This window comes from Uloborus diversus, chromosome 7, assembly GCF_026930045.1.
Source record: "Uloborus diversus isolate 005 chromosome 7, Udiv.v.3.1, whole genome shotgun sequence".
Classification (NCBI taxonomy): Eukaryota; Metazoa; Arthropoda; class Arachnida; order Araneae; family Uloboridae; genus Uloborus; species Uloborus diversus.
The window spans coordinates 57969718-57984530 of NC_072737.1; the positions used below are offsets into that span (position 1 = coordinate 57969718).

The 14813-nt window shown below is 33.2% G+C and overlaps 1 protein-coding gene across 1 annotated transcript in view; it reads right to left on the bottom strand.

Annotated features, from left to right (window-relative positions):
- The window catches only part of LOC129225928 (sodium/potassium-transporting ATPase subunit alpha-like), a 208825-nt gene that overhangs the window by 89905 nt on the left and 104107 nt on the right, over positions 1-14813 (bottom strand). The window lies entirely within an intron of this gene.

The window sequence follows — 14813 nt, forward strand, 5'->3', positions numbered from 1 at the left end:
AGTGTGTCAACCAAGTTCGGAAATCAGGCGACACATCTGCCAGTGTGTATCTTACACGAACCATTTCAAGCTACTTTTGACTCCCTCATTTTTCAAAAACTATTAAATCTACGTGCTTGAAATTTTACATGTCTGATTGAGCTGCCTAGCAGACCTATAATCCAAAATTTCATGAATGTACCTCTTATAGTTATAGAATTATTACTATCTGAAAAGTGTCATTTTTTACACTGACTCACTCACTCACTCATCAAAATGTTTACAAACTTCCAAGTGTCTCACATACTTGAAATTTAGCATAAAGATAGATTTTCATGCATATGTAAAGGGAAAAATCTAAAAAGTCAAAAAACAACATTAAAATAACAAAAAACTACGCTATTTTTAACACGCTTTTATTAGCTTCACCTGTATGTATGTATGTATGTATGTATGTATGTATGTATCTTGTAATGGAATCTTGCAACTCAAATTTCGCCCACTTCCTGCGATCGGATTCTTTTGAAATTTGGCACGCGACATCAGACCCGATGACAATGCAATATTCTATAATCAAATTAATTAATTAACTCTTTTAATTGTGAGTTTCCTCCAATTTTAATCAATATTTTGGGATAAATCCAACAATGTGAAAAAGGAAAAATTTTAAAAAATACATTAAAAAATGCTTGCAAAAATTATTTAAAAATATCTATAAAAACCTTTAATTTTTCTGCATCAGATAAAATTTGTTCCAATGTTCCAAGGTAATCAGAACAGGAAATATAATTGTTTTTAACTAATTTCATGCCAAAATTTAGGTGAGCCTTCAGTTGGAAATTCATTGCTGATCAGACCATTGTTGAACAAAACTTTTATTCAAATGCATCTCAAATTTTCAAAGTAATATAAATATGATTTCCGCAAACATACTTCGATGACTCACAATAGCTTTCCATCGGGGTGCCCTTGTCTTAACTTTAAGATATTGCGTCGCACTCGTTTTATAAATAACTAGCATTCCCGTACCCGGCATTGCTCGGGTAATGGAATTAGCAAGGGTTAACAGTGTTTGGGGCACCTAGTTTCGAAAATCCCCTGTAATAATTACTTATTACCTATATTTTTTTCTAATTTTGGGAGGATCCCGGGGCCCCTGGACTCCTTATGTATATGCCCTTGTACTTAACTGATCTTTAACTGTTATTAACGATCCTTTTAAAGTATTGATTATCTTTGCAAACACAGGCCATTCACATTTCATTGTTATACATATGTTTAAGCAAGAACTTCTTTGTATAACACATTTTTAGGTTGGTTTTTTTTTTCTGGTGCTAAAATTATTAAGCTGCTTGATGAACAGACTTTGGAGCAAGTTACATAAAATTGGCCGTGTGAAAAAAAAGTCTTCTTTAAATTGATCCCTGCTACTTTTAATGTCTGTCCTTGTGACTTATTAACGGTTATTGCAAATCAAACTGTTACAGGAAACTGCACTCTTCTAAATTCAAAAGGATAGTCCGCCTATGATGATGTTCTTAAAAACTTCGTTTCTAGTTTTGAAAAAATGAAAGCAAAAGACAGAAACATCATTATTTGACTTGAGAAAAGCCTCGAAGAATCACGTGAGAAATAAAAACAATATCAAATTTAAAATTCGCTATCGACCAAAAGTTGAGATGAAGTACTGAATAATGATTTAAATGGAGGAAAGCCTCTTAAAATAAGGGATTTAAATTTCAATGACAGGTTTTAATTTCGCAGAAATTAGCGGATTTTAATTAATTTCTCCCGAACTAATTGAGATTTCGAAAAATCCTTTCTTAGTGGTTACTTTCGTAATCATGCGGACCTGTCTGCCAAATTTCAAGTCTGAGGTATCAGCGGTTTCGGCTGTGCGTTGATATATATATATATGTATATATGTATATATATATGTTATCTCAGGACATTAATTTTTATATATTGAGATTTCAATTCAACTTTTACGAAAAGAAGTAATTGCAATTTTACCTGATAATTCTCCAACATAAAACTAAAAAACAGAAAAATAAAATAATAGTTTAAAAAACTAAAAAACACGCTTTCGTAGTAAAATGAACTAAAAAGTGAAAAATAATCTTTGGATGATAGTAGTTGACCAATTACTTAATTTTAATGTAATACAAAAAAGCGTGGGGTGCTTCTTATCAATTGTCCTGAATTTCTGCCATTTGTTGTCCAAGCAAAAATGTGAATAGACAGCAAGCACCCTCGCTTTTTGTATTACATAAAAATTAAGTGATTGGTCAACTACTATCATCCAAAGATTACTTTTCACTTTTTAGTTCATTTTACTACGAAAGCGTGTTTTTTAGTTTTTTAAACTATTATTTTATTTTTCTGTTTTTTAGTTTTATTTATGAGCATCACGGCGTAATCACTTCACCGCGCGATTGCAAAATATTTCGCCTAATGAATCAAAACAAATGGGCTCGTCAGACGTTGCCAAAACAAGGATGTTGAAGTTTTAAATTAACAATTTAATTTCTAACCAAAATGGGGCTTGAAACAATACTTTAAGTTTCGTTAAAATGAAAAATGATCTATCAAATAATTAAAATTGCAAATCTAGAGCTAAGCTTTTAAAATCAAAATTTACCGGCTTTAAAATTTTATAAAAACTTTAGATCTCAATTAAATGCAAAATTTTACAGGAGGAGCAAAAATGGCAGCAATAATTTCAACTGTTGAGATATTTTCGCAAATTCTGCATATTTTACGATCTACATTATGATAATCCCCCCGAACAATAAAGAAACTCCAGACAGGTTTTGAGATGAATCTTAGCAATTTTTCCTAATTCTCGGCAAATATGAGGATAACAAAGACCAAGAGCTAATGTACGTTGACCTTGCTGATAAATGGGAAAACAGATGATTATTGCCCAAAATTGGCGATCGCGCCAAGTCTCCAGTTATCAAAATATATTCATAACTTCTAATAAAAAGAAACCGCAAACCAGTGCACCGTAACAGCAGGGGGAAAAAAGGAAATCATACATTTGTAATATACGCTTTTGCATTTATAACTGTCTAAATTAGAACATAACCTTTGATTTAGCTACTTTAGCTATTTAAAACTTGGCAAGTTTGAAAAAAAATATAAAAAAGTAGTGATGACTAAAATTTGCCGCAAGTTTAAAATCCATTATCAAAGCAAGTAAAAAATTGTTTTCTAAAAGAATTGAAGAACATGGGAAAACCCAACTTCTATGAGAAACTGCTGTGTAACTTGGTAACTGTTTAGATCTGAACTTTTTTTGTCGGCGACACCGTCTTTCCCGCACCTCATTTCAACCGAACTTGGCTTCTTTTTCACATTTATGTTTTGTTGAGATTTACATTTCACAGCATTTAAGTTGCTCATGATGCAATTCTGTATTTTTTTACTTAGCCTCCATCATTTGTTATTGGCATAGATGATAACGAAAAAAATACTACTGTAGTTGAGGCAAACCTAATGGTAGCGTTGTGAAGGCTAAGCAGATCCTAATCACTGAATCACCTCGCTTCCAGGTTAGGTTTACCCCCACTATGGAGCAATAGCACTGAAGAAGGGAAGATTTCGATAATTCACATATTGTTACTATAAATCAGCAAGGTTACCAAAATAAAATTATCTATATATATAAAAATGGACTTTGGTAAATTTGTTCCCTAAGATCTCAGAAACTACCCGGCAGATTTGGCTGAAACTTTCACCGTTTGTTCTTTTTGGTACTGGGGAGGTTTGTAGACCAGTTCGATAAAAACCCGATTGATAGTTCCTTTTTTATTCTAATTTGTCCAAGTTTTCGCATAAATGCCCCAATATGACGATTAAAAAATACGTGTACATATTAAAATTATGTGCCCATCGAAAGCGCTTTTTTTTTCTGCTGAAGATGGCATCTGTTAGAAAGTTCTAAGTTGTATGAAAAACGAGTTATGGGCTTTTTTTGTTCCATGTTCGAAGGCTTTCCTCAACCCAATTCATTATTTAGTGTATCATCTCAACTCCCAGTTAATAGTTAGAATTGTTGAATGCTTTTGTTTTTCGTCTGACTGTTTGAGGCTTTTCTCAAGTCAAATCTTAAAGTAACGTTTTTGCCCCAAGATTGGCTAATAATACCTAGATTTGGTTGATTATTTTCCAATTAAACGGTACTTTAGTGTAATTAATGGTTTTTTTTATTATTTGTGCTGATTGAATTTTTTAATCATTATCCAATCTAACAGCAGAAACCTCGCCAAAATTTATGCAGAAAGATTTCAGTAGCGAATGCATTTGGCAGTTTTTTCAACTGTCACGGTTTTTTAAGTCAAAGACTACGTAATAATTTTTTTCAGCTTTCACCATGTAAACAAAATATCGTCAATCAAAGAATCTTTAAAAACTTTTTTTACTGTAAAATAATCCAGCAACTAAATTATGCAAATCCATAAACAGCACAAAAACTTCCATTAATGTGACTTTGTGCACAAATTCAAACCAACGCCAAATTTTACTACTTATTTTGGAAACATTACGGATGAAATTGTCTAGCGCCATTTTATGGTGACCAAAAGTATTTTAGCATATGGCGACAATATTCTCTTTAACAAAAATTAGTAACATACCGTTTTACAAAGTAAGGAGGGGGAGCATTATCCAAGGTATCCCAAAACGATTTCCGCAAATTCGGTAATATTTTAAATCGCACCAAGAACCCACAATAATTGAAATTTTCCAAAATAACTAAAGCAAGTTTAAGGGGATCACGGGCGCGCGGCTACATTTTTTTAAACAGTTCGTTCTTCAATAGACATACAGAGAAGGTAAGACTCAATGTAAAAAAAAAAAAAGTATTAACTGATAAATCTTTTTAAACATGTGAAGTTTAATTTCATATTTCGGAAATTCTTCACATTTGTATACGCTTAAATTTCGTGTTTTCGTTTCTAAATGAATAATATTTTGCTCTTTTTACTTACTGCTACTTTAGTTTTATGAGTAAGGAAGAAGCTAGATTTTAAATCACGTCAAAAAGGTGTGTTTTAAGTTCTTTCACTTAAAACAGAAAACAAATACAAGTAACGATTGTTTCTCATAATTATTGCTAACCCAGGCAACGCCGAGTATTTTTGCTAGTTTACTCCAAAAAATGAGACGACAGCGCCAGATTCCCGATTATTATCGAAATATCCCCCTGAAGAAACTTGATGCTTGCTTCAGAGAAGCCTTCATTTAAAATTATCATTACAATTACTATTAATGTTACTGTCGTATGGCACCTAACTTTCATAAAAATGGGTTTTAAATTTAATCATTTAATAGGGAAATTGCATGAAATTTATGGTTTTTTGCCCATAACTTTTTTTCTAAAGGACAAATATGGTCAAACAAAGTAATGGGACCTAAGTTGAGCCATCCCCTATCCATTAAAAAAGAATCATCAAAATCGGTTCACTAGGTGAGACGCTGTGAGTGGACAAAAAAAAAAAAAAAACATACATACGGTATGAACTGATAACCGCCTCCTTTCTGAAGTCGGTTAAAAATATAGCAACAGATCTTTCTTCTCAATGATTTTATTCACTTCAAATAAAACTGAGCTCGCGGCAGACGGCAAATTTCCGATTTAATATTGATGTTCCATTGCTTAAAAATGCTTATAACCTTTCTTCTGGTGATTTTACAACCTTGGTGGTTTTAAAATCCAGAGGAAGAAAATCTTATTCAGGGATACTTTTTGCGAGCTTTCGAATGAGACTGAAATTAAACAAAATCGGATGATTATTTCGGGTAGAAAGAGCCGTTTAATGCCAGTTTCGGGTCCTAAAATTAAAGTTAGAACGATTCGCTAGTTTTTTTTGGCGTTCGAACCCCTCCCCCCTCTACGTTAAGTCTCGGGTGCCCAAGTACCTCTCTGCCAAACTTGGTCGAGAACTTAGACCAGGAATATAAATAGAGAGAGCAAGTCCAACCCCAATGGCTTAGCAAAAGCGGAGGCAACGACTCCAAGTCACGTGACTCAACAACGACGAAAAGTTGACACGTTTTACGTGAAACTAGCGACCGAAACCTGATTTCTTCCAATGCTTTACTTTGAAGTCTATCACGTGACTTGGAGTCTTTGGTTCACGTAAGAAAGCCTTCACTCCTTCCATTATCTCTGTTCGCAATGGTCGAGATCCGTCGTAAACTGTGGATTTTTATAGGAAACATACATACATTTTTACATACATACACATATATTCTTTACTTTATTCATATAAATTGTTTCATCTATCTGACGAGATTTTATCACAACAAATAACGGATGTAGCTTGACTTTGGTGGCTTCAGGCTTGACCCATCCTGCCCTCGGACGAGCTCACTTATGTTTGAGTTCATAGCGAAAAAATCCAATAGTAATTAAAAATTCCAAATTTTGCATTCGTAATTAAACTTAAAATCAACTTTTAAAAAAAGGGCAAAAGAGTGATCAAGAAAATGGAGGAAGTAAAAACATGGTGCACAAAAACGCACGAATCCGCGATTCATCACATCATCTAGTGATGAAAATATCATTTTGTAATCTTTCGGCTACTTTTCTTTATTGATATTCTATTAATTCGTATTTTTTAAGACGAATTTTTACATTAATAACTTGATTTTGGAACTATCGTATCGGAAAAAAAAAATCTTCATTTAAAGTAACAGTAGTTTTTTAATAAAATGTGTTCAAAACTCGGTAATTAAAAGCTAATTTTTAATTTTCAGCTGGTACCGAAAATACCGGTATTTTACCTCAGCGAATATCGGTATTACGAAACTGTAAAGTAGCTCGAAATACCGGTATTCAGTATACCGGTATCCCGGTATTGCAATCACTAATTACTAGAGCTCAATATGATTGTGCAAAGCTTGTAAAGTGCAAAAAAAGCTTAATATTGAATAAATAAATACTTCACCAAATATTAGTAAGTCAATATTAATGTTTGAAATGTCAAAAACAAGAGCTTTATAATTTTATAATAGCAAGAAATAAATTTTAACTTACCACAAAATATCACAATATCTTAAGTATCCATTTTTGAACATTGCTTTCTAATCATGTGCTTTGATTTTCAGAGAACTTTTTTCTGAATGGAATAGACTACATGTAATACCATACAGTTAAAACATTACCAGATAGGTGGCGCTAAAAGCAGAGAAAAGCAAGAAAAGCACATTCCCCTCATATGCATGGGCGAACTGTCCGAAGAAAACACCCATTGTTCATTCGGGGGTAAGTTAAATGGACATCTAGATCGAATTTTGAGTGAAAATGTTTTTTCTATTACAATACTTCCTTTACTATTTAAAATGAAGTAAAAAAAGAAGAAAAAATACAGCATCGCCTTCTTATTGACTGAGTAAACATCTGAAGAAGTTTCCAAAAAAGAATTCAAAGACTTTTTTTTTTTTTTTAAATGTCTAACTTTCGTTTCAATTCCATAAATAAAATTATTAAAGAAAAAAAAAGTTTAAAAAGAAAGAATATTCATTTCGAATTGCTTTTGAAAAGTTATTAAAAATATTCCTTTACCAGTGTTCATTGATGTCTTTAAACTCGTGAAGAAGTTGTTGCTGCAGTTGAAACAAAAGTTTTTTTTTTTCTTTTGAAATGTTATGTTTAGTGAATGAGTTATAAATGAAACAAACAAAATTAAACACCATGCATGAATAAAGATACTGCAATACATGACAGTAAAAATGTATCTGATAATTTCAAAACTGAAGTGTTTCTTTCACTAAACTCAGAATTTTTCACAAAAAGAGTCTCTTTTTACTAATTTCTGCTGAAGAGAATCTCTAAAAATATCTTTAATAATGCACATATTTTTTTTCTCGTCGAGTGCCTTCATATACCCCCCCCCTCTCTTTTTTCTTTTTCAATGACCTCTTCAAGTCATGGAAGTCTAATTCAGTATAAATTAATATGAACAAAAAACATAGCTTCGTCTTCTGTGTCTGCTTACACATAAAAACGCATCTCTTGAACAAATTTGCAAGACTATAAAGATTATGTATTTAAATATAAAATTTTTTAAAATGTTTTTTGAGTGGTTGGTTATTATTGTATTTTAGTGATGAGGAAATTCAAAGGGATTATAAATAGAAAATTGCTTCTAAAAATGAAATTCAAAGAAATAGCCAGGAGGAACAGATAAATGTACTTTATTTGAAATGAAATGCTTAGATAATGTCTGATCTGATTTTTTATCACAGCATTTATTTTTTTGTTCCTTTGAAAAATAACGTTATTTGTTTGCATTGAAGATTGAAGAGGCTCTGAAGAGCTTTATAATAAATATATATTTAAAGGAAACTCATATATTTGAAAGGATTATGTATAGATATTTTTTTTTTAGTTTTTGGACTGAAAAAAAAAAAACCTAAATCAGCAAGAGCACATACTATAACTCTCTATAATGAACTTATAGGTGCGAAAAAGTACTAATCTAACAAATCTTGACGAAAATTGAGCAAAATTAGGATTGAGGGGTGGTTTTATATTCATTAAGAGCAAGTTTTCAATAAAATATAATGACAGTTAAAACTTTTACAACTTCATCTGAATAAGAATTAGTAGTTTTTGACAGTTGAAGCAGTGAGAAGCAAAGGGATGCAAGTGAACATTTTCAAGTTTCGAGTAAAACGCGTTTAAAGATCAGATCCTGGGTAGGCTTCCATTGATTTTTTTTCTATGTCATGCTGGATAGCATCAACTACCAGGTCTACTAGTACCATCTCCTGCCCCAAGACAGAGGAGAGGTTCACCTACCATGTGTACTGGTTATCTCCAAATTTTTAATTTTGACACTTGCAAACTTGTATCCCTTTGCTTCTCACTGCATCAGTTGTGTGTACTCCTCTCTCGTTTTTTTTTTCTTGACCTCTTTTATGTTCTCAAATCTTTGTCCTTTCATGCTCCTTTTTATTCGTGGAAACTAGAAAAAGTTGCGCGGAGCCAGGTCAAGAAAGTAAGGGTCGGGAGGCTGCACCTGCCCACATACCATTTGTTTCAACCTTTTTATGACTGTCAGTTAGAGTTCAAAAAACAAACTTAACTGATACCTTTTTCATTCCCAAATCTTCGGTAAAAATTCGCTGAACCGAGCTCCCCCCAAGATGGCCTTTTACAGAGAGTAGAAAGCGAAATTTGCTTGTTATTCATTTAAAGTTGCCATCATAAAACACAAAACGAGAACAAAACAGTACTAGCAAAAATAATCACTGCAGATGAGTGCAAAAAGTCAGTTCAGTGCAACACATGCGCATTAAATTAGCAATGAGTTATGCTCAATGCCTCCGCGAGCCAAGGTGAACCCCTTGTCTGTTTTGTCGAATCCCCCCCCCCTCCCATAAAACGTATATAACCTATACCACTCCTATTCTGAGCCGAGCCTTTCAAGGGGACGTGCCCCTTGTATCCTATTAGGCTGACATTTATTTGTTGCGCTATACACGACTAACTGCACAAATTCGTTTTACACAACCTCGGCTCACCCTCGGCAATGCTATTTCGGTTATTTTTGGAAAACCCCTTGAATTTGTTACCGTGTATGTTTATGTAGTCTATACAAATAAAAACAAAATTATACAAGAAGTTCTGTCTAGAACTAGACGAGCCTACTTTCCCGTATACCCATACTACTTTCTAGTACCTGATCAATATTCTCAAAAATGACTAATAGCCCAGTCAATGAAGGTAAAAAAATAGGCTTTGTCACAACTAATTAAGGGAAAGCTGAATTTTTGTAGGATGTTAGCTGACCAAGTATACACTAAAAAAACACAAAGTCCCGACCCCCACCCCTCTTGCTTTCCTTCCCACACCCTCCGAAACATTGCAAGAGCAGTGCTATGATTATAAAATTTTCGGGTCGCAACTAATTAAGGGAAAGCTGAATTTTTGCTGAATCTTAGTGCTTGAAGTATACACTAAAAAAACACAAAGTCCCGACTCCCACCCCTCTTGCTCCCCCCCCCTTCTGAAACTGTGCAAGAGCAGTACTATGATTATACGCTTACAACTAAAAATTAATGATGTTGCCGGGGAGTTCCTTTTTTTATTTCATTCCTAACAATATTATAAACCAGTGGTGCCCAACCTACGGCACGCGGGACACATCCGGCCCGCGAAGCTGACCCGCGTGGCCCGTTGTTTTAAAATGTTACAACTCGAAGAGTGCGATTAATGACAATGTTACAAATTAGGAGCCAAATATATATCGAAATAGGTTTCTGATAAACAGGTTGCATTTAACAAAATAAGCATCAAGTAATGATAGCAACAATTTTTGATTTGCATTTTTTTTCCCTTTTCCATATTTTTCCATTTCAGAAAAGAGTAAAATATTTTGAAATTTCACATGTACTTTAGCCCGCAGGAACTATTTTAGTTTGATCTGCGGCTCTCAGGAAGAAAATGTTGGGGACCACACTTATAAACAAATTATATTTATTACATACAATTTTATGTAGATAGCTCAGTTTCACCATTTTAATAACTTAATCATATACAAAAAACTCACTACAAAAAGTAACTTCAACAAATTATAGTTTTGTATCTATACGTCTTGGGAAGGAATGTTTGGACAAAATTTATAGGTAATAATGTAATGACAGTCATTTAGTCAAAATGGAGCAACAATATAATGACATTCACTTTAAGTTTTACTACCATTGTACAATTTTTTGTCACAAAAGTTCGTTTGTGTCGCCGATAGTAGTCTACAAAATAATATCAATGTTTGGCTAACTATTTAAAGTCTTTCATTAATTAAATCAGGAATGCAGTAAAACCTGTCAAATTGACCACCCTTGTAAGTTAACCACCTAAGTTGACTGCTTTTTTCAGGTACAGAATTAGTCCTATATCATATAAATTAACCTCTATAAGTTGACCACCTGTTTAAGTTGTCCACTAAAATAGTGCATCGCCAAGTGGTCAACTTTCACAGGTTTCACTGTAATATATTTCAACTGATTATTTCCTCGCAGCGGATATTATTAATGTTTAATATTACTTTTGGTTATCATTTTTTAGTCTTTTATAAGGGATCATCTTTTAATATTTCGTTGGTTTGGTCCGAAAGTACAATCGAACGAAGCTTTACGACAGATACAGTTTGTAACTCATACTGTTTTACAATTGCAAGATATTAGTTGGAGAAATTCACTTAGAGCAGAGGTAATCGCCATGAGCTTAGTCTGTTGCTTGAAGTAAATTGACAACCCGACTCTTCTGGGGGAAGTTTAAAACCTAACCAAGTTTGAATTTGCTGGTAAACCCTAAAAAGATGTTGACGAACGGCGTCTGAAGTTGGTGGAAGTTTTGCTAAATCAAAATTTGACTTTAGAGACATTTTTGCTATTACTTGCTTATACACAAACTTTTATTCAAACTTGGTTAGGTTTTAAACTTCCAGCAGAAGAATGGGGTTGGCAATATACTTCAAGCAACTGACTGACACCTAAGCCCATGACAATTACCCCTGCTCCGAATGAACTTCTCTTATTAATAATCTTGCAGTTGTAAAATGTATGTTACAAAGCTGTAGCTGTCGAAAAGCTGGGTTCAATTGCACGTCTATTTGTGGACACTATTGTGGAATGCACTGTAACAATATTTTTGGACCTTATTCTGTAGACTATCAGCGACACAAACGAACTATAAACTTATGTAACAAAATATTGCATTTTCGTTGTAAAACCTTAAAGTGAACGTAATTACATTGATGCTCCATTTCAACTAAATGACTATTGCAGATCATCATTGTATTATTATCTATAAGTTTTGTTCAAACATTTCTTCCCAAGATGTAATGATAAAAAGCTGTTGTTTGTTGAATTTATTTTTTGTTTTTTGTAGTGAGTTTTCTGTATGTGATTAAGTTAGTAAAACGGTGAAACTGATCTACATAAAAAGTATATGTAACATAATTTGTTTATAACGCAGTGGTCCCCAATCTTTTTCTTCCCATAAGGGCCGCAGATCATACTAAAATTGTTCTCGCGGGCTGGAGCACATATAAAATTTCAAAATGTTTTACTCTTTCCTAAATGACATGGGAAAATACGAAAAAGGAAGGAAAATTGCAAACAAATTTTTCTTATCATTACTTGATGCTTCTTTTGCTAAATGCAACCTGTTTTTCATAAACTAATTTATAAATATTTGGCTCCAAATTTGGAACATTGTCATTAATTGTACTCTTCGAGTTGTAATATTTCACAAAATAACGGGCCACGTGAATTAGCTTCACGAGCCGAATGTGGCCCGCGAGTCGTAGGTTGGGCATCTCTGATGTCTCATATTGTTAGGGGTGAAATAAAAAAAGGAACTCCTCGGTAACATCATTAATTTTTTGAGATGTAAGCGTATAATCATAGTACTGCTCTTGCAATGTTTGGGAAAGGTTGGGAAGGGGAGGGGAGCAAGAGGGGGGGGGGGTCGGGACTTTGTGTTTCTTAGTGTATAATTTAAGTACTAACATCCTGCAACAAATCAGCCTTCTCTTAATTAGTTACTACACGAAAAGCGTATAACCATAGTACTGCGCTTGCAAAGTTTCGGAAGAGGGGGGAGAAAGGCAAGAAGGAAGGGGGTTGGGACTTTGTGTTTTTTTAGTGCGTACTTTATGTGCTAACATCCTGCAAAAATTCAGTTTTCCCTAAATTAGTTGCGACACAAAAAACGTATAATCATACTATTGCTGTTGCAATGTTTCGGAGTGGGTGGGGAGAAAAGCAAGAGGGGTGAGAGTCCGGACTTTGTGTTTTTTTAGTGTATACTTGGTCAGCTAACATCCTGCAAAAATTCAGCTTTCCTTAAATTAGTTGCGACACAAAACCTTTATTGACTGGGCCATAAAATCGCAAATGTTTTCAAACATATTTTTAAAATACTTTAAGCTGATTTCTAGGAATAAAATATTCCTCACTCATCTAAAAAAAATTAGATGCATAAAAAAAATTTAAAAAAAAACGAACAAACAAAATAGCAGCAACTTTTAAACAAAGCAGCTAATACACTTTTTTTCATGAAAAAAATCTTTAACAGCTTTTAAAACGAAAAAACAATTATTAAAATCAATATGCTCATTAAAATGAATAAATCATATCAGGAAAAAAAATCGTTTCTTTTTCCCCTCTTGCCAAAAACATTTTTTAAAATGAATTAATGCACTTACCTAAATAAATAAAAACAATAAAATGTCAACTTAAAGAAATACTTTTCATTGTCCAAAAAAAAAAAAAAAAAAAATCGTCTGCGCATATCTTTATGTAGAAACATAAATGTCTTCGAGTTTATTCGCCGAAAACTGAATACCTAAATTGTCAATCTCATTTTGGGGTAAAGGAGTCGGAGCGAATATCTAAGAATCAGAGTCAGTCATTTGTCCTCCGTGTATAAATTTTAGTCAAAGCTACGAAGTCAGAGTCAAGTCGGGGAGTCGGAGTCCGATTAATTGTCGGGCATAGGAGTCGGAATCGGAGTCAAGTGCCCTTAAATTCTCGGAGTCGAAGTCTGGAGTTTGGCGTCAAGAGCTATTTCCAACAAAATTTGTTTGAAAAAAATCCGCCTTCAAGTACGGAATCTACATGGACTTTCAGTTTCCCCGTAGGCGCTAATGTTAAGGGATTCGAGCTGTTCAAAATTGAACGGAAAATTGTTCAAATCAAAAAGATATTTTATATACAAGTTTTTCATCAAAAGCTTTTTCCTACAAAGTTTGTTTGAAGCAAATTCGCCTCACAGTTCGGAATCGCCTTGAATTTCCCCGTAGGCGCGAATGTTAAGTTTTTTTGAACTGTTCAAAATTGAACAAAAAATAGTTCAAATCAAAAAGTGAAATATGGGAATGAGGTGTCCTCGCGGAGATCTTTCGAACAAAAAAAAGTTTGTTCGAATCGGACTATTCATTCAATAGTTATTAGGGGGGGACAGACAGACAGACAGACAGAACGACAGACCGACAGACACTTTTCCCCATCTCAATACCCTACTTTCCAATTTTTAATTTTTCAATATTCATTTATTTATTTATTTATTAATTTTTTGTTTTGACTTTTTTTTTTTTGTTTTTTGCGATATTTTTAAGATGCATTAAGCCTTCTTTCATGCTTTTTTCTTCTTTTTCTGACTTTTACTTTGAAAGTAGGCTAAAAAGATTTATTCAAAAACTGGGAAAAAAATATTTAGTGTCTTGAAAGAAATAAAGATAATGTACACTAAATTTACGCATTCACAACTAATCATTGCGTTTACTTACATTTTTTTAAATTAAATTCGAATTTTAAAAATATAAAATAAACCTCAGAAAATTAAATATAGAATAAGCTTTTGTTAGAAAAAAAAAAGTTGGCGGGGACACGTTTAAAGCAATATTAACGTGGATCCATAATTTGAGCCGGACAAGAAAATGAATACAGCACCAAGATGTAATTTTGAGGCTTCTCATATTTTTATTTTTAGAATTTATTTTATATTCTCTGAGGGCACTTTTGTAAAAAGAAAAAAAAAACTACCTCAAAATTGCCCTTTTTGCTGCATAACTCTTCCGCTGTCCCATTACGTGTCTGTGAAAACGCATGATTTGCATTAACTTGAAAATGTTATGAACTATCTTGTGGGTAAAATGAAGCAAACTTCGTCCCCTGTCGTGGATATGTTTCGTGACACTAAAACTGAGTTAAGAAAAGTTACAACTTTGTGGGAATGCATTAGTTTTGTTTTAAGACAGTGTTAAGTTTTAGCGTTTCTGACAGTTCTTTGTTAAAAATAAGATGAAGCTCGA